This window comes from Corvus brachyrhynchos, unplaced genomic scaffold (assembly GCF_000691975.1).
Source record: "Corvus brachyrhynchos isolate BGI_N302 unplaced genomic scaffold, ASM69197v1 scaffold237, whole genome shotgun sequence".
Classification (NCBI taxonomy): domain Eukaryota; kingdom Metazoa; phylum Chordata; class Aves; order Passeriformes; family Corvidae; genus Corvus; species Corvus brachyrhynchos.
The window spans coordinates 1,272,380-1,291,615 of NW_008238959.1; the positions used below are offsets into that span (position 1 = coordinate 1,272,380).

General features: G+C 40.9%; 1 long non-coding RNA gene across 2 annotated transcripts; it reads right to left on the reverse strand.

The window, feature by feature from the left end:
- Positions 1–12,175: 12,175 nt before the first annotated feature.
- On the reverse strand, positions 12,176–13,864 carry LOC108447727. Of its 2 annotated transcripts, none has more exons than XR_001863405.1 (3): positions 13,674–13,864; positions 12,884–13,072; positions 12,176–12,371 (listed from the first exon to the last, which is right to left on the reverse strand). It is a non-coding gene; the product is annotated as an uncharacterized LOC108447727 (long non-coding RNA). The 2 variants fall into 2 exon arrangements; XR_001863404.1 differs by lacking the exon at positions 13,674–13,864 and adding an exon at positions 13,603–13,659.
- Between the last annotated feature and the right edge of the window lie 5,372 nt (positions 13,865–19,236).

Here is a 19,236-nt window from a genome sequence, read left to right on the forward strand (position 1 = left end):
GTTTCCCAGTCCTCAGCTTAGTGAGGAAGAGAAATTCTGTCAAGTCTTAGCTCTGAGAGTCCAGAAAATGCTTCACAGACCCACAAGGATGCTGAGTCTTGCAGAAGAAGAAGGTTTTAAGAACTGGAACACAGTCAGCATGGAGAAAAAGCCTTCTCAGGAGTCTGACAAACAAGACCACAAAGTTCCCATTTATCTGCACAAACAGACTTTTAAAAGAACTTATGAATGTAGGCAAATCATAGACAAAAACCCTTGTCCCAAAAAAGACCTCGAGACCATGCTCCAAACCACTTGCTTCACCCTAAAGTGGTACGAAGATTATGCACCACTGTAAAACGTCCTCTCTCTTCCTCACACTGTTTTCTCTCATAGCTCGTTCACTTGGATTGACACATTATGAAACAGTCAGTGCAGGAAATTTTAGGATCCACTGTAAAAGCCTGGCAAGAAACACAGAAGGTAAAATGGGACACTCTTTTAACAGGCAGTTTCTAGGAAATGGTGCTACCAAGCTCACCAACCATGATGGTAGCAGAACCCTACAGAAGGTCCCCAATGCCCTGCATCAACACCACATTGTGTTGCCAAATATAACCTGCATTATCCACTTCTTTCTTCCCTGATGCATTAATTCAGACATCAGCAATTGAGGCTGATTTAGTGCAAAACTGTATTTAACAAATAGAATACACAAAAGGAATAACAAACTTTAAGCAGTAACTCTTGTCAAGAAATATCACACATATTCCAGCAGTTCCTTCTAGACCTTCCAAATTATAAAGTATGACTTTAATTTGTTTTCACCACTCTCAGTTGCCATGCCAGTTATCCATAAGCAAACCCTCCTCAATGAGAAACTGAGGAGGAACAGAAAAGTAGCTCAGTTCACATGAGGAATCTGAAAATCCAAATGCCAGTGCTGTAAAACATGAAGCAATTGAACACATAAGAAAACTGAAAATCATCCAAGCATATGTAAGAACACAAGGATTTTATCCCACCCACATTAATTTCCTTCTTTAAAAATAAGGAATGAAATTAAGTTTTCTCTCTTTGTCAAGACAACATAGCTTGAATCTTTATAACACGTATTTTCTACAATAACCACAGCAAATATACTTTTTGCCAAAAAAAACCAGAAGCTTTTGTATTCTTCATCAGAGTCCAAGGCTTTTTTAAAAAAGGCTGCCACTACAGCAAAGCAATACATACCTTCTGTAACAACCCATTTTGCATCCAGATGAAAAAGATACATATAAAATTTTCAATAGGTAACATTCAGCAAATGACTTGAAATGTTCTTTCCAGAAGATAAGTAAAATTTTCTGCTGGAACAGAAACCTTATCACTTCCTGAAACTACACTCAGATGCAATAGTCCCACAGCTCCTCATGGGTGGAAGAAGTATGTAAATCTCTGCACATCTGGACATGCTAAATCGTTAAAAGAAAAGCACCAAATTGTTGTTGGCTAACTTTGTGGCTTTTTTAAGCATGCAAAAAAAGTCAAGTCTGGGAATAAATTGGCAACTTCACAAGTCTCAGAGTAGGACAGATAGAAATATGAATTACTTTGCTCGTTGCCCAGCGCTACATCACTGCACAGCACTCCAGCTGTGACACAGTACAACTCTGTCGAGAAAGACACATACTTCATAGCTTCATATCTGAAGAGAAGACTGCCCATTGAGGAGTTTTCCTCTCTTCCCACTCAACTTGGGAAGCTGAAGGGCTGACATCAGCTGTAAAGTCAGCCATCAGTTTCTCTGAATGCTTGGAAAGGGAGGGAGGGGAATGATGGCAGTGACAGCTGCTCGATGACAGTGCTTCTGGCAACAGGTTTCCTAATAACCAAAACCTAACAGCACAGGAGGTGGGCAGCTAATTTTTTTTACAAAACAGATAAGGTCCAAATCAGAAAAGACACAGTGGGAGAAAAGATCTGAGGAAAAAGGGGAGAAAGCTTATATACTGGAGGGACCCAGTTTCTTGCTGCTTAAAAATACCACCTTTCACCTGTGGTAAAAAGCTCAGGTTTAGGCATGACCAGATCCTTCCTGCAAGCACAGTCATGCATTTGCAGCATGTTGGGAAGTGCACTTATTCAAGTATTGTCTTCAGCAGACTAAGGTGTGCAGCCACTCTTTAAAAGCCTGCTTTCAAACCAAGGAATGAACAAAGCAAAGACAGTAACTCTAGGCAAGTGAGTTCTTTCAAGGCACAAAAAACAATAATGAGGCCTGAAAAACGTAAGTACTGTTATGACCAAGTTTGCATCCTCTCTTATGGACTAGGAGAGTTTAGGGGTTTTATAGGATACAAAATACCAAGCAGATTATCAAGTTATTACTTGATTTTTCCCCATATTGAAAAACCCTTCCCCATCAATATCTCCTCCATGCAAAGAGTTCATCTTCCCTTTCAAGGCAGCCCAGCCAGACCCACTGTCTCCATCCTCCAGGTGGGAAAATTTGTTGTGCCACCACAGCATAGCCCTGCGTGCAGGTGGGGAAGTGGGAGAGCAGTACAGTGCTACTGCATCATCAGTCTTCCAGGGAACAGGAGCATAACCTCCCTTACGTATCTGTGCTGCACCATGCTCCAGGGGGGATTAAACAAAAAAAAAAAAAAAAAAATCAAGATAGAAAAATGGAGAGTACTCTCTGCTAATTTTCACACCAACAGAAATGAAGTTCAACAAATGAAGAACAGCCATTACAAGACTTCTAGGTCACAACCCTCCTGTCCCTGGCAGGGAAAAAAAGGGAAACAGTGGCCCAGTCCTGTTCCAAATAGTGCTCTGCTATCAGATTTGGGATTTTCTTCTTCTCCCTATACCATTTGACCCTCTCCATTTATGGCAACAATTTCTCATCTTGATTCTTCACACACACAAAGTTTCTTTTCCCATCACAAAGAAAATTGACAAAAGTTTCCGTGCCCATCTCAAGCTTCACTGCATTTAAGAGTTTCCAATGAAGGAGGACAGAGAGTGGACCTGACTTACTCTTCTTCAAACTCCATTCTCAAGAGGTCTGGACACCCAACAAGGTCCTCTCACAGCTGTCCAGAACAGCAGCTCTTCTTGAAAGTGTTTAAAGAAGTGACACAAAGCACCTTCTGTCTGTACAAAGTCTCATTACTTACTAAAACACTCACTACAAAGCTCAGTCACCAGTGTTCATACTTCATCATGAGGAATTCACAGGAAACAGTTTAAAAGTGGAATGCTAAAAACAGCCAGGTACATCTGAGGTACTGAGAATGATCACTACATCATGGCAAAAAAGCAACCAAGGAATCAAGTCAGAATTTAATGACACCAATCCAGAACTGCTGATGCAGAGCAGCAATATTTTCCTTAAGGAAGCTTGTCATGTTTCACCTTTAACCATTACTTCAGGAATGTCAAGTTTATCTACAACATACTGCAAAAACCTGGACAAAGCAATTCAATTATTTAAACCTGTAAACAAGCTTCCTTGAAAAGTACTTTTTTTGTTCATGAACAACACACAGTTCCACTCTTGCATGCTTCCACTGAAAGGGGCCATCCTACTTTTATCCTCCCTTCCCACTCCCAACTATATATTCACGCCGTTTTCCCAGCACCCAGTACACCTGTATGGCCAACCAAGGTCACCTACAGCTGAAGACCAACCAAAAACACCATCAAGAAGGTTTTCAGCTGGAGTAAATTTTAGGAGTTCTCGTCTTTACCTAGCTCTTCATCTACTAGCAACCTTTAGCATCGAACACATATAATCTTCCATTTCCTGCTCTAGACACAGATGATGCAAAGCCACCTCTCATGAGCTGAGGATTTAATTTCTTTGGGCTTGACAGCAGCAATGCTGACAGGCCACTGAAATAACCAAAACTAGGAGCAGGAGACCCAGAAGCTTTACCTTTAGAATTTCTTCTTCTCACTCTCTAGTCCCCCCCACCTCCCCAGCATTTCCACTGGATTAGTCAGCCTTTTGCCTCATAACTAACAAACTGTGACTAAATGTATTAGCAAGATAGCAACGTTAGGAGTGTTAGTTCTGCAAGGCTGGTCTCCCTTCTAATTAAGCCATTCCTCCTACAAAATCGCTTAAAGGCCAAGTAAGAACTTTCAACTAAATCCAGATCAAGTTTTTCACTATGTAACCTGTTTAAAGGTGCAGCTGTATACACACGCATACTACAGTATCTGATACAATTTTGAAATCCATAACAAAGCATTATCAATTGCACATAAACTTCATATGCATTTTCCAAATGTCAACAATCCCAGGCAGAGGCCAGGGAGAAAGAAGTGTATCAGCACCACACCACGTCTGCTAGCCATGTTTCAACAGCAGTCCCAGAGAGGTTATAACTGGAGTTGAACACTGACTTGTTTGCTTTATAGATGCCAGGAGCCACACACACAAAATTGCTCACTTCTGAAACAAATTACTCCCAGTTCAGTTTCTCCAGAGGTCAAGATAATTATGTCCTGGTGTATTACTGCATTAACCGGCACTACCTGGTAGAGGCAACGTGCCAGCCCTCAGCTGCTTTAAAATGAGGCTCAATGATAACCGTACGAGGGAACAACAGCTTTTACAGTTCACTCCGTGGAGGGTGTTTCTCCAAGCTGTCTGAAAAGTGACTATAGCCACCTAAGCTGTTCCAGATTCATGTTCTGTATACAGTCACTCCTTTGTCCTCCCATCCCCACCACACACACCAGCCCCAAAGGGGAGCAACAGAAAGCCCTGCAAGGAGAACTCTGTCTTCCATCACTGGCTCTGCTAAAAGCACATCCCTATATACACCCAGCAAGAACAGAGGAAAGACTTTACTACTGTACTGTTTCCCTTGCTGGTGTCTTAAACAGAAGCATACCAGCTTTTTCTTCACAGTTTCGCTACACCTGGTATTCCCTCAAAGAGAGCAATGCTGCAGCTTCACCTCCTACACTGTCCTGCCAGCCCAGCAGCAAGGGCAGAGCAGTAAAACAGAGATCCATGTTTTTTCCAAGAAGTCTGACAACAGAAACATCAGATAGAGTGGGGCTGCCCACTGTCACAGGCAAGCCAGTTTCTTTCTGCTTTTCCCCCCAACACAGGGCTGCACTTGAAAAATTAAAAGTAATGAACATTTTCAACATATGGATTTTTATGACCAAAAACCTCAAAAGGAAAAAGAGTCAAAAGGTCTCTCTTCAAAAATTAATCCTGGAATTAACATGATTCATTTGAAAACTCACCAAATGTTGTTTTATAAGAATTATTATACACAAACACCTGTAAGGAACCAATGAAACTGTCACACAAAAACAAAGAAGTGCTACTTGTGGCCCTGTGATTAAGGCTGTGTCAGCAGTTTGATTTTCATGACTTTAACACCCAGCTGTAAAAACGGCTTTCAGTAGAGGCAAGCTTATTGCGCCGGTATCCATAGGAGCACAGTTTCTGCTTTCACCGGGTGAAATGCAAGAGTCAACTGTATTTTAATACATGATTTTCAAATAGTAAGATCCAGAATCTGCAAATTGTTTTGGGAAATAATCACTGCCAAATAGGACTACACCTCGAAACACAGTTTAATAAATACTGCAAGACAAAAACTTGGTAGAGCACAAGAAACAGAGAAACAAGAACCTGGGATGTTCTGTTTTGGCATACATTCTTCCAAAGAAACTGCCTGCTAATGCACATTTCATAGCTATAGATCTTCATAACTTGGCCACTTTTTGCTTAAACACAGAACGGCACTAACAGATTTATGTTTCAAAAGGCACCATTTGAGATTCTTCAAGCAAGAAATCCATAACCAAATAATAAGCAATGATTAGCCCTGTGCACGCACAAAATTAAAAGCTCCACTTACGCTGACACAAGACCCACATCTGACCCAAACAAACAGGAAAAATGCAGTATTTCAATCAAACACGCTGGGGGATGTATTACTCAAGGTCCTGCAATAAGATAGCATCTTCTTTTAAATAAAAAACAGAGTTAAACCCCAAACAGAATGTGACCACAACCCAAATGAACTTCTTCACAGTGTGTTTTGATGCTTCAGGCACACTGCCAGCACTCTGAATTTTATTCTATTTCGCTATTAAGTTTAAATTACAAAAAACATTACAGATTAGCTTGGAAGCCTAACACCCTTGACCGCCTGTCCTGGTGGTGACGTTATGAAGCTGCTTTATTCCTTAACTGCCCGCTCAATGCTGCGCCTTCAGGATGGAGCCGGGGGCGGGGCCAGAGCCAGGGACCAAGGGGCAGCTGAACGGTTCAGCCCAGCGGCTCAGGGCTCTGGGGCTCAGGAGGGAGCACGTCGGGAGCGCTGTGCTGCTCTCTGGGTTTCCTTTGTGTTCCGGCGAGCAGGAAAAAGGTTCTGTTGGCTTTTTTCTTGTCCTTTTTTCCCCCTTTCCTGCCCCTTGCCTCACTGCCTCCTTTCCCTCCTCGCCGGTCCGGGGAGCCTGCAGGGGCGGCCCCGGCTGGTGCGGGGCCGGGGGTCTGTTGGCCCCGGCTGGTCCGAGCCCGGGTGTCTGTTCCCTCTCCGGGAATTTGTTGTATTTAGAGGTTGTTTTTTTTTTTTTAATCCTGTTCTACCCTGTTTTGTTAGTGTGTTAATAAACAGTTTGGGGGTTTTTTACCGCTTTTACTTGCTGTGACCCACTTGTCTTACTGGCGGAGGAAAAGGGGAGGTCCTTTTCCCTTCGGAGGAGACACTCATTCCGGAGTGTTTCCTCCTGAAGTTTTGTCTCCAAAACCGAGACACTGCCTCAGTATGGAAAAGCAGTGATGTCTCTTAGCTGCAATAGTACTGTAATTTAATTAACACTGAATTTTAACAGTCTGATTCCCTCACACACTCATATACCAACTATGAGCTATGTTTCCTCCACAAGCATAAAGGCAATACAGTCCTGCTGTAAAGATAGAAACAAAGTAGTTTTTCATCCTGGCCTTTCCTACATTTTTTTTTCTTTATCCCACATTAAAACAAAGCCTCTTTATTGAGACAAACAGAAGAACATGTGAAACTAGAAAGACTTAAAGGCAATACATCTGACAAATTCTGTAGATTTATAAACTCTCCCCTTCTTCATCTTTCCCTCACTCCCAAACACACAAGAGGGAAAGCTGAACACACACATACAAAGTTAAATAATTAGCAAATGCCACTTTCATAAGTTCAAATTATTTCTTAGTGAAAGCACTAATTAAAAAAAAAAAAAAATCATCAAAACCACCAGCACTGAAAGTCAAGAACTGATCTAGATGAAACTGCGGACATTTCACTCAGCATATTGAATGGCTCACAAGATCACAGACCTTCATTAGAAATTCAGGCTTGTACTTCCCTCAAAAAGATCTCTCTTTTTTGGTTTTTGGCCACTCAAAAATTCCATTTTCTTACCATCCAGGGCTATGAACTGTCCCTATCCTGCCCGTCAACACACAGACACAATAGAGTAGCTGCCGACATTTGTGAGTAATCACAGGGAGGTTTTACAAGGGGAAGATGGACAGTCACTAATACACCAGTGCCACAGTCTCAGTGAACCAGCACCCAACTCACCAAAACTTTTTGGAAGCAAAACCACTACATTTTTGCTTGGAAGCTTGATTTAACATCAAAGTCACAGTACACACGTGAAAGCAACATAAGACAGTACTGAGGCAAACTGGAAAATCAAACACACTGGTCAGTCCCTCAAAACAGAAAGGGGATCAGAAAGAGAGAAGCTGTGCAATGCTGTGCAGATGATGCTCAGGAGGCAAGTAGGGATTTGGGAGCACTGTTCCTCTTCAGATCAACTCCAAAGCAGCAGCCTCACAGAAACAGTACCCGTAAAAGTATGCAGTCCCCATATCTTTAGTTGCACATTAACACATTTACTGCACAATACCTTTTTCTTACTAGAAGAAAAAATTCAAATAACCAAATTCTATCACCTTGTTTACCCCGTAAAGTGCTTTGGATAAAATGAATGCTTCCTCATTGCAAGATGAGGTGCTACTCAGGACAATAAAAACACAAGCCCCATCAGGTAGCCACCCTAAGCACCTTTCACACTCAGCAGAGCAGATAGGGAAGCCTGGTGCTGTGAATTGTATTGGCTATATGCCTAAGTAAGCACCTGCATTTGGCTTAAATAAGCCTGGGCTCTCACTCACTAAAACAGCAGCCTAGACAACATGCTCAGGTGTTGAAACAGTTTAAGCAAGAAGGTTCCCAGCCCAGATGACAGAATCCATCACCAGTAACACCTGCTTGTATAAAGGAAATGAAATGGATTCAGCTAATTAGTGGAAGTTCAGTGTCACATTTTGAAGCCACACCAAGTAATTCTGAGAAACTCAGCCTACATAACCAGTGTCAAGAGTAAGCTCTATGTCCACCACTGAAAATACTTGTTACACAGCTTTCCCATCAGCTAATGTATTCCCAGTGCATGTGCACACTCTCATTTTCTGCTTTACACACCTTCATGTTCTCTGAAAGTAACTTAAACCATTACAGTTCTTTCAATTTATCAAAATTAAAACCATGGCATCATTAGGGAATTTTTGTAGTCTTGAATTCGCTTTCAATTTGCCAAGTCTGTGTTACACTTGTCTTTAACTGATCAAGACAACAGATGTGAAATCCTCGGGTATGATTAAGACTAACAGAGTTTGTGTGTGACAAAGCTGAATTGCACTCTAAAAGGAATTAGCAATCAGCGTTTCCCCATTTGAGTTACTCTCCAATTTTAAGAAAAATCTGATCTTTCCTAATGTTTAAACAAGTAAAGCTACAGAAAATGTAATTATTTGAAATTCTAGCTAGACTGCACATATCAAAAATAGCAGCATAATAATGCCTTTCTACCAAGATGGCTTTTATAACATGACTAAACAGTAATTGAGCATAAATAGAAGTGTGTGAAAACACAAGGATAATACCAATGAAAATACAGCAAGTGTAATTTTGGACACACAGCCAGTCTTGAGACTCTTATTTTATAATGAATAATGAAAATGTCTAAAATTAGTATAAAATCCTCTTCTCATTTTAAAATGCAGAAAAAGGAATTAAACAGTTACACTATATATTCAACTATAAAGTGCTGCAATAAGAATATAGAAACATTTAATGTATACCAGGTGGCCACAAGAAATTAAACACATGAAGCAAAACCACACAGTTTCAACTTTTCAGTCTCTGATCAGCTGCAAATATGACTTTTTTCCTAAAATGGACTGGCAAGGGCATAAAGCAAAGTTTAACTCTTAGTCTTTTGTAACTTCCTTGCCTTCACATATCAGAATAATTCTCCAACTCTATTTTGCCTTCAAAAATAAAATTACATCTTTTACTGAGCCTGCAGATCTACAACCACAGAGTCCCCACTGCTTTTCAAAGACCAGCCAGATTCTGGAACAGCTTCCAGTATCATTGCAAACACTGAGGGGAACAAAACCACTTTTTAGCAATGAGGCTGTAAAGGTCTGCTGACACAGACCAGGTCTGGGCCTCAGCAGAGCAATGCTCGACCAGTAACAGTCAAATCAGCACCACAAAGAAGCTTCTCAGCTGTGCCTTCTTAAGCATTCCTATGGAGCAGAGAGACCTCAAAGAGACACCTGAAAGATGGAAGAGTACAATATTTTGCACGCAGGCCTGAAGAGTTCTGTATCCCTTTTGTACAGTTTATCTTGTAGTATTTTAATAGTATTCAACTTCAGAGGCAAACAGCATGCTAAATTTTGGCAGGAACACATTGACAGGCTATTACTGTGTAATCATGGAAAGAATTACACTGACATCAAAACCACAATTATTTAGTTGTATGAGACCCAGACAGTATAACCAGAAATTTCAGCTTTCAAAACCAAACCTGCTCCACAGTAATGTGTATGCTCTCAGAGAAGATATCAGTGCTAAAAAAAGCAAGGACAACAACCAGCAGCCAAAGATATAGTGTCTGTTCCTTATCTTTTCAACAGAGAATTCTCAGTTAAGAGGAAGCTATGGGTCATCACCAGTATCACTGATGAAGCCACCCATTGCTAAAGCATCTAAAGAGCGTCTTCATGCACCAAGCAAATGCTAGGAAAAAAAAAATAAACAAAATAACCACACTCCTGACAGCATGCCTGTAATTTGACGAATAGCAACCTAAACAGTCAGATATTGCTTCCCAGTTCCAGAATAGCACCAGCAGAAGTCTACAGTAAGACCTAGAGTAAAAGTCAGATGGGACTGCAGCAATCAAACTAGAAGCATAAAACTCAGAAGAAAAAAAAAATTAAAAGGGTAGGTATAGGAGCAGCCAAAAGTATTTCCTGCTTGACTTTGGGTTTTGTTTTCTGCAAGACATATATACCAATACAGATGCCTTGGGAAAGGCTTATTTCCATTCATAAAGTGGCAAATATGCTACTTCTGGCATGGGTTCAGACACCATGGGATACAAATAAAAGAACTGTCTACTGTTTTCTAAATTGGGACTTGGGTGGTTTAAGGCTTCCTTTGCAGTATGGTGACATGCTACCTCAGACTGCCTCTGAATACACAGGAACAGTTACCATTTTACCTGAGGCACAACCAAGAGCCAAGAGGCACCTCTTTAATAGCTGTGCAGGTGTCAGATATGCAGCAGAAACAAGGCATCTTCTCATGACAGAAAAAGCACTCAACTAGACACTTAACATGGTATAATTTTTTCCTTCTCCATTAGCATTCACCACACAGGCTGTAGGAATTCTCCCTTGATGAGGATTTTCAAACAGCAGTAAATTGGTCAAACAACAGCTGAAGCAAAGCCCTGCAGAAACATTTCATAAAATTTCACTGTATCTTACTACATTTAGTGGTTAGCCAGATTTTTCTAGAACAAGCATATTTTTTCCTGTTATTTCAAAGGTGTTCAGGCCTGGCAAATGCAGCACAAGCTGGTTCATCTACTTGGATACTCGTTGCAAAAGGCCAAGATCTATGGCATTCCACACCCAAGGCAAGCACATCTTTGCAGCTGACATACCTGTTGGACCAGTGTGCTTAGCTGAGCATTGTAACGAAGTAATTGACAGCATAACTTTGACTGCACAATGGAAATTCATCAAAATGGAGTTGCCTCAGGATACACAGTATCTAATGCTCTACAATGGCACTTATCACTGAACAAACTGCAGCCAAAGTCTATAGATGCATTCTTAGACTTAATTCACTTACTGTCAGATGACACTGTTGAGTTACAAAGCAAAATTCATGTTTTCCATTAAAAAAAAAAAAGAAAAAAAAAAGGAGACTTCAACAAGAAATACCCCTGAAGAAGGAAGCCTGCCTTTGGCATACTGCTTTGTGTGTATTTGTGACTAAATTAAAATTGTTACAACATTCAAGTTGCATATGAGGAAGTTCAGTTGCTTAACACCACATGTGAAAAGCACAGGTGACAAAAGATAAGCCAGTTCAGATCAATTTGTTTGGCAGGCTTTACAAAAGCTTCATTGTGGATTTAGGTTGTAAAGCCTGTGAACACCCTCAAAAGGAACAAGCCATAAGGACTTTCCAGTAATAAGAACAGGAAACTGGGGAGAAACTCTTTCACCTCACCTTCTTTAGTTTTGTTTAACTGAAAGATTTGGACAACTGCATCCCCCAGATCATATACATATGACCCAAAGGAATTCCTTAGCTGAGGTTCTGAAAAAACAATCAGTGGATTCATATGAAAGAGGTAGGAGGTGACAAAAATATTAAAGAGAAAGAAAATCTTTTTATTTTGCTCACTTGACTAAAAAGCAACTGAAGTAGCAAGAAGAGATTTAGAGCAAGAGAGAACATACACCTGTGGAAGAGGAAGCTGGACATCCACCATGCTGCCGACTTGCTCTTGTGCTGTCATCCACCCAGTACTTCAAGGAAGCCATGCTCTCCAAAATAAGCCTGAGTTGTGGTGCAACAGCGTAGGAGAAACTGAGCTGACAAGCTTATAAGAACAGTCACTTAATCAGGACTCTACTCCCGACCCAGAAGTCTGAAGAAGTTGGAATAAGGTTGCAAGAGAAAGAAAGAACTTCCTGCCTCCCAGACTGAATGAAAGCACAGGTAAGTGCAAAGAAACCCAGCCTTGGTACTCCTCAAAGACAAGCTATGAGCAACAGGAGGCACCACTAGGATGAACACCAGTATCACAACTGCACTGAAAAGCCTTTTATTCAACCTTTTATTTATTATTTATAGGGATCAGAGTGGTAGCTTTCGATGTGTTTCTCACATAGGCCATCAGCAGGTTCAAGTACTCCATTTTTCCTTGCCCTTCTGCATAACTATCTATTTTCTAAGAAACCAACTCCCTTGTGCAGAAAGCTCAACAGTCAAAAGGATCTGAAAGAGATAATCAGAGGGGGGGGAAAAAAAAAAAAAAAAGACCAAAATTTAGTGGTAAAAGATCAAGTCACAGGGAAAAGATTTTTAGAAGAGTTCTCTATTCAGGTTGGATTGGCTGTAGGTACATAGAGAAGAAGAGGCTTCAGCTCTTTAAAACTTTAGAGAATAGAGAAATACAGGGTCTGTCTATGCCAGCAGTCACCAATCTTAAAATTTAAAAATCCCAAACCAAATCAAGATTAAACAAGCAGCATGCTGCTGGCAATGGGATATTCTGTTATTCTTGTCAGTCCAGGGCAGTAGTGGCAAATAGCCTCCTACCTACAGCATCAGAAAATGAGAAATGTTGCCTGGAAGAAGTCATCCTCCCAAACCCAGTTTGGTTACCTTGCGTAGATCTGTTTCATACCTCAGCACCATTAACATGAACTTTAACATCTTCTTTTTCCTGGAATACTTCCAGCATTTTATCTACTTTCACAGCAGGTACACATCACAGCATACAGTACCTTATAGTTCACTTGCTGTTCACAATGTTTTTGGATCCACATCCTGTATACATCATGTTCAAACACAAGGAATCAGACTGCCTGCAGTGGTCCTTGAATTAAAAGCCTGCTAGCTGTGCCAGGCTACCAGAACTTCCCTCTCCAGTATACAACTAAAGAACAGACTTCACTGGCAGCCACTGAGCAAAGCTGTGCAAAGATGGAAAGAAAAAGAGGAAATTAATTACATCAAGACACACATTAATCCTGTATCAGCAATACTTTTTACGTGAATGTCTTCTAGATAACTTAGGTTCATCACTAACTGCATTATTCTGAAAGGCAATGGAATACAGATGAGCTCCCCTGGGCAAGCACAGAGAGCAACCAAAGTCCTGGACTCCCAGTTCTCAAAGAAGACAAAAGCCCTGTCAATCTGCACACACTGGTGTAAAGCATAAAAAAGAGAGAGTATGAAAGAGTATGAAAGAGTATGAAAGAGTATGAAAGAGTATGAAAGAGTATGAAAGAGTATGAAAGAGTATGGCACTGACCTGTGTATTTATAGATTGCTATTAATACAGAAGTTGAATTAGATTATCTGGTAGCCCTCCTCTCTCCAAAATGGAGTCAAGGCAACCAAAATTCAGGCATCTTTCTATAAATAGGACCTCTGTTTTCTCAGATAATACTCTAGTGTCCCATTTCAGTGTTTGTTATACTACTTTTTAGTAAAATACCTTTTTCTTGAGAGTTTTGGATGAAAATCAATAGCAGCACTTCTTATTTATATCCTGTAAAGGGAAAATACCTGGAATTATATTTTAGGAAAGCTTAGGTTTCATGCCAGAGCCACTATTCATCTGCTGCAAATCGTTTTCAAAAAGCCTCTTATGCCATCTTGTCACAAACTGCAGGTGTTCCACTTCCAATCCTGCGCAGAAACCATAGAATCATACAGCTTCATGTTGAAAGCAACTTCTGTGGATCACACTTTTCAAGATTCCTTGGTCTGGGTACCTCCAGGGCCAGACACACAACTTCTCCGGGCAATTTCTTCCAGCGCTTGGTCCCCTTATCATTTAAAACAAAACAATCCAATAAAAAACATCCCCAAATAACACATAGCCTCCCAAGTTTCAATGAAGTTTCTTGCATTTAAGTTTGTGGCCAAATTCAGTGTTCCTACATCTCTGCATCCTCAAACTATGGTAAGGATGTTCAACACACATGAAATCCTCAGTCAAGACAATTCTTGGCTACTTAGAGACAGAAACTGAAATAGAGTACTTGGCTTCAACCAAGACAATATTTGTTTAAATGAAAAGGCAGCAATACTAATATTTAGCTTTACTCAGAAACCAAGACTATTTGTTTTAATGAGAAGGCAGCAATGCTAATATTTACCTTTAGCCAGTTTCAGCAAAGATTATCTTCCTATTTCAATGTGAAAAAGCAATCCTTCCGATTTTATCCTTCTCCTGGCAAACCAACATCCTGTCTCAGGTACAACAGGCTATAATGTTTCTCTACATCTGTTTTTCAGGTATATACACATTCTCCAGTGACACTGAATCCCACCTCACCATTTGATCACAATAGTGAAAGAAGCTTTCAAAAACATTAACTGTTTCCTTTACAACTCTTCTCCAAGAAACATTTACTTTATTTTAGCCACAGAGTATCAAAGAGTTTTCTAGTATATGACTCCATACCAGCTATTCATTTCAGGGGTTTTTTTACTACTAAGCAATGACTCATGTTCTGTTATTACTGTGCTTTGTCCCACCGAGTCTGTCTTGCTCAGTTTCATCTCAACAGCCAAATTTAAGAAAAAACCAAACAACTTGACCTCAATTTACAACAGCAAATCTTGCTTTCTCAGTATCTTCCCCCCCACCCCGATACTGTTAATCTTTTTCAAACTATGAACTGTAACTCTGGCATAAAACCTGCAGTACACACATACAGAGGTTTGGTGTTTTAGAGGAATAGCAAAGGCTGTAAGCAACTGAACTTCCAATACAAAAGACAGACGCAGACCCCACACTTTACACTCTCTTCAGGCTTGCTTGAAAGTTCTGAGTTTGCTACCTTAAGTTTTGGCAAATGGAAGTTGTATTTGACAGAACTGCAGGCAAGGGAGCAGAGGCTGGGGCTAGTACTGCTGCTGTAAGAACTCTCACAAGGCAGAGATACAACTGCTCCCTTCATCCACAGTTTGCAGTAGCCTCAGGGCATTTACTGACACTGAGCTCTGATGCATTGCTTCATACAAAACTGAGCTTTGAAGTGCCTCCTGAACTATCTTCATCTACCTTACTGTCTCTCCTAGAAAAGCACCAGATGAAGATACATATTATTTACTGCTCATAATCCGGGGGCCAAGTGGGCAAAGTAGGAACATCAACATATAACCTCATAGTTAGTCTCAGACAGATTATTTCTTGGTACTTCTCCAAGAAGTCAAATATCTAAATACTTCTACAAGTATCAGTACAAGACAATCAGACATTCTGAATAGATATTTAAATGCAATTTTAACACATATTTAGTTGCATGGTCTAGAAAACAGTGCTTTAAAAACGTACTACTTAAGTAGCTTCCAGAAATAAGCAACAATCCATATTTGCATATATAGAATTACATGGTTAGTAATACTAGTATTTGATTCAAAACTCCCATTTTTACAGAGTAATTCTTCAAGTTACCAAGGTTTGAAAAGTCCAGCACATTTATTTTGTATTGTGAAAGCATTCTTACAGTAAGAGTCACATTCAAGTTGTTTGGGTTTTTAAAAAACAAGTATTTTCATTTAAAAACATACAGCAGGCCTGTTTAATTTAAAATACATTTCTTTAAATGATGAAAAAAGTGCTATGCATTACTCACAAGTAGTCTGCCAGCAGACCAGTACCTACATGAAACTTCAGAAGTGTTTCATCTATCTAACCACAGCAACTGCCTCACTCTGGAAGTCATTTTAGCAAAACAGTGAAATGTGGTTCATCCCACTGCTGTGGTGTGAGAAAGATAAGAGAAATCTCAATACTGCAAAAGGAGTATATAACACCATTGCCTACATGCTTAGAGTCTCTTATCAGCAATGCAATTGGTAGAATGATACTGATTTCACCATAGGACAAATGCAGAATTTGTACAGGTTCATACATCTGCTTTGATTTAATAGAAACTAAGGTTCAGCCACTGGAGCCAGAATGCCATTTAAGTCCTGATCATACAATTATGAAATCTGCTTTCCTTTGTGACTTCACTGTGCATACTGCAAACTCCTCCTGTTATTCGGCCAAAGGTCAAACTCACCTTTCTATGTGAGTTCACATAGAAACACATTCACCCTTGCAGATACCTGTCCTCTAAATGTCTTCTATCTGGAAGAAAAGCAAGTCACCAGAACTGGTTTAGTTAACTGGTGCAGTAAGTTGGCAAATGGCACATGCCTCCAGTCTCTCACTAAAGAGAAGAACTTGTGCAGACAGCCCTTTCTCTGGCATGCTGTAAAGTCATGAATTCCATTAAAGTCCCTTAATCAGAAGTTACATTTGTGCCATATCTCTATGTTATGTTTCAGTTAAAAGCTGCATCATCGGTCAATTGCTTCATTATCAAAGTATAACCCTATCTGAGCTCAACTCTTTCTCCATCCTAGAAAGAAAATCCCACCTTTTGTCAGTGGAAAAGATGAACAATCCACACATTCATGGCTACCCAGAAGTCCTGAAAAATAATGAGTTGTCTGATTTCAATACCATCATTAAGCACACTTCCCGTGGAATCATCTCAACTCAGGAAGGACTACTACAGTTCAAGCAACACCTCACATGGCCCAAAAGTACTCTAACAACAAAAGCACTACTCCACAATTGTCCCAAATTGTCATGGTCCATGTCCACCTCAATACTTAGCTTTCACCTATCCTTATTTCAAGTGCCAGACCCTAAGGGGCATTAGTTCAGCAAACACTCTCAGAGTACAGTGGCCACACACAAACAAAAGCAGGTTCCTTATACAATACAACTGTGCCAGCTCACTTTGTGCAGTAGCAGAAAGGGCACAGTTTAGATAAGGGGAGGTTACCATCCAATTCTGTTCTACACCACCTTCAGTCAGAAGAGAGCCAAGCCTTTATCTCCCACCTTGAAAGAGCACCAGTTAAAGGAAGAATGTGAAACAAAACAATACTCTTTAGCACAGTAGTTAAAGTAATTGCCTGGGAAAGACAAAGCCTGAGCTCTAGCTTGCACTTCAGCATACTTGTACATCAAAAGTTTAAAAACATATTGCACTAGGATTTTCTTCAGGGACGGGGACATGCAAGTCTGCCTTTCTCAGATAGGAAACAAAATCCCAGTCTCCCATTTCTGGGTGAGGCCTCTTCAAAGAGGGGTAAGGAACAAGTAGTATGGTGACTTCCTTTAAAGGTCACCTAAAAAAATAGATGGACCAGGAATCCTGGCAGCAGATCTCAAAATTATGGAAAGCTACAGCAGAGGCCTTTCCTAGCTCTGGTTCTCCACATGTTCCAATGATAAATAATACACCTGTCAAAGGTTAAGCTAAGAAGGAAGAGCTGCTTTGAAAATAGACAAAGTAATATAGAGAACACAGTACTGAAAGAATCATGGTGGTGTAGCTACAGGCCTCTAACTTTCTACCTTTGATGAAGAGAAACATACTTCTGCCAACAACCTGGAAGACTTTTCACACAGCACCAAAGTAGTCCTTGGGAAAGCTCTGACTGCGCTCTTGCTAGAAATAAACATCAAGCAAAAGTGTTAGTACACAGAAAAACTAATGCTTTTCTTCTTCTCAGACATAGTTACATCTCCTTGTCAGACAGCCAGTTGGAGGTCTTTCCCCAGCCTGCTGCTGGCAGACAGCTGCTCACCCGTGGAATGTGTAGCAAGAACACACGAGACCAGGCATAATGAGGTGAAACACAAGCAGCAGGTGACTGTTCCAAGCACAGTGCAGGTTCTCTCAAATAACAGATTAAAAGCTAGGCTCTGGATTTACTTCCTCACAAAGACACTGTTGTTCTTCCACTATAAAATAAAAAGAGACAGCATTGACTAACACTGTCTCAGAGTGGAAGAGCAACAAGTTTGTTTTGACATGCACTTTTTCACAGTGCTCACGGACTTCTCAACAACCCACACCGGCACCTTGCAGTGGATCTGCAAGCATACCAGGACAAGTCACAGTTGAAGGGGAAGAAGTTCTTCCATGTATGAAGCTGTCACTGACTAAATGCAAGCCATAAAGGAAAAATGCTGTTCCACTGGGATTCCAAAATGAGCAATAATGGTTACTACACATTACGCACTTAACAAGTTATACCCATCACAGGAGATACACCCTCCAAGCAGAAGTCATTCAGTACCAGCACGTTCTTAGACATAAGCAGTGTGTAAGAAGAGGAAATTTTTCCAGGTAGTGGGAGATACCTACATTACAAATAAGATGTTCCTCAAATATGAGTAAGCATGTCCAGGACAACTTTTCATATAGCACCCACTTGCCAGCAAAGACAGAGCAATGCACAAAACAGTCCAACCAACTATCTCAGCTGCCTACTGGAAGTGTAGCAGCACAAGCCACAAACTGCACATATCAACCCTCCTGCACACCTCACCAGGTTAAAACTCACCACCATCATATCTTTTTTCATCATGCAGAAGTTGCTCCAAGGGAAACTGTGAATTTTTTCTCTTTCCATGCCATCTTTCTCCTGCACATTCTGCTCAAAGCACCAGGACTCTGAGAGCATCATTATCCCTATGAGTAATATAGCCAAAAAAATTGGGAGACTGCAATGAACGTCACGAATACAAAACAAGCGGCCTGGGGAAATGCTTTTGTCATCCATTCAGATTTGATTATAAAGCAGGTACGGACTGTAAATGTATGGCTGCCCAGTGTGTTACAGTGGCAAGTGACAAACACCCCTTCTGATGACAAGCCTGCTCAGCTCACAACCAACGCTGGCACTCTCATACCTGCACTGGTACCTTCCCCCCTGCAGACCGGCAAGCTGAAGAGTCCCAACGCCGGCTCCTTGTACTGTCTTGCCTAGGTGCGGCTCCTTTCTCAGAGATGCTCACTTCACACCTCATCTCTGTACAGGGTTAGCTGATTTCTCAGGAATTTCTGGTACAGGCTACTGTGAGACAGTCCAAACCCGAGACATAAAAGCACTGGATCCCATCTCATTCACACCGGCTGAAGAACACTTCAGACCCCCGGGGTAGCCAAGCCCTACCCACAAGGTGGTCTGCCCGCCTCTGACCCAGCCGAGGGAGTTGCAGCCCGGCGCGGAACTGGCGGCACCCGCCGTGGAGGGGAGGGGGGGC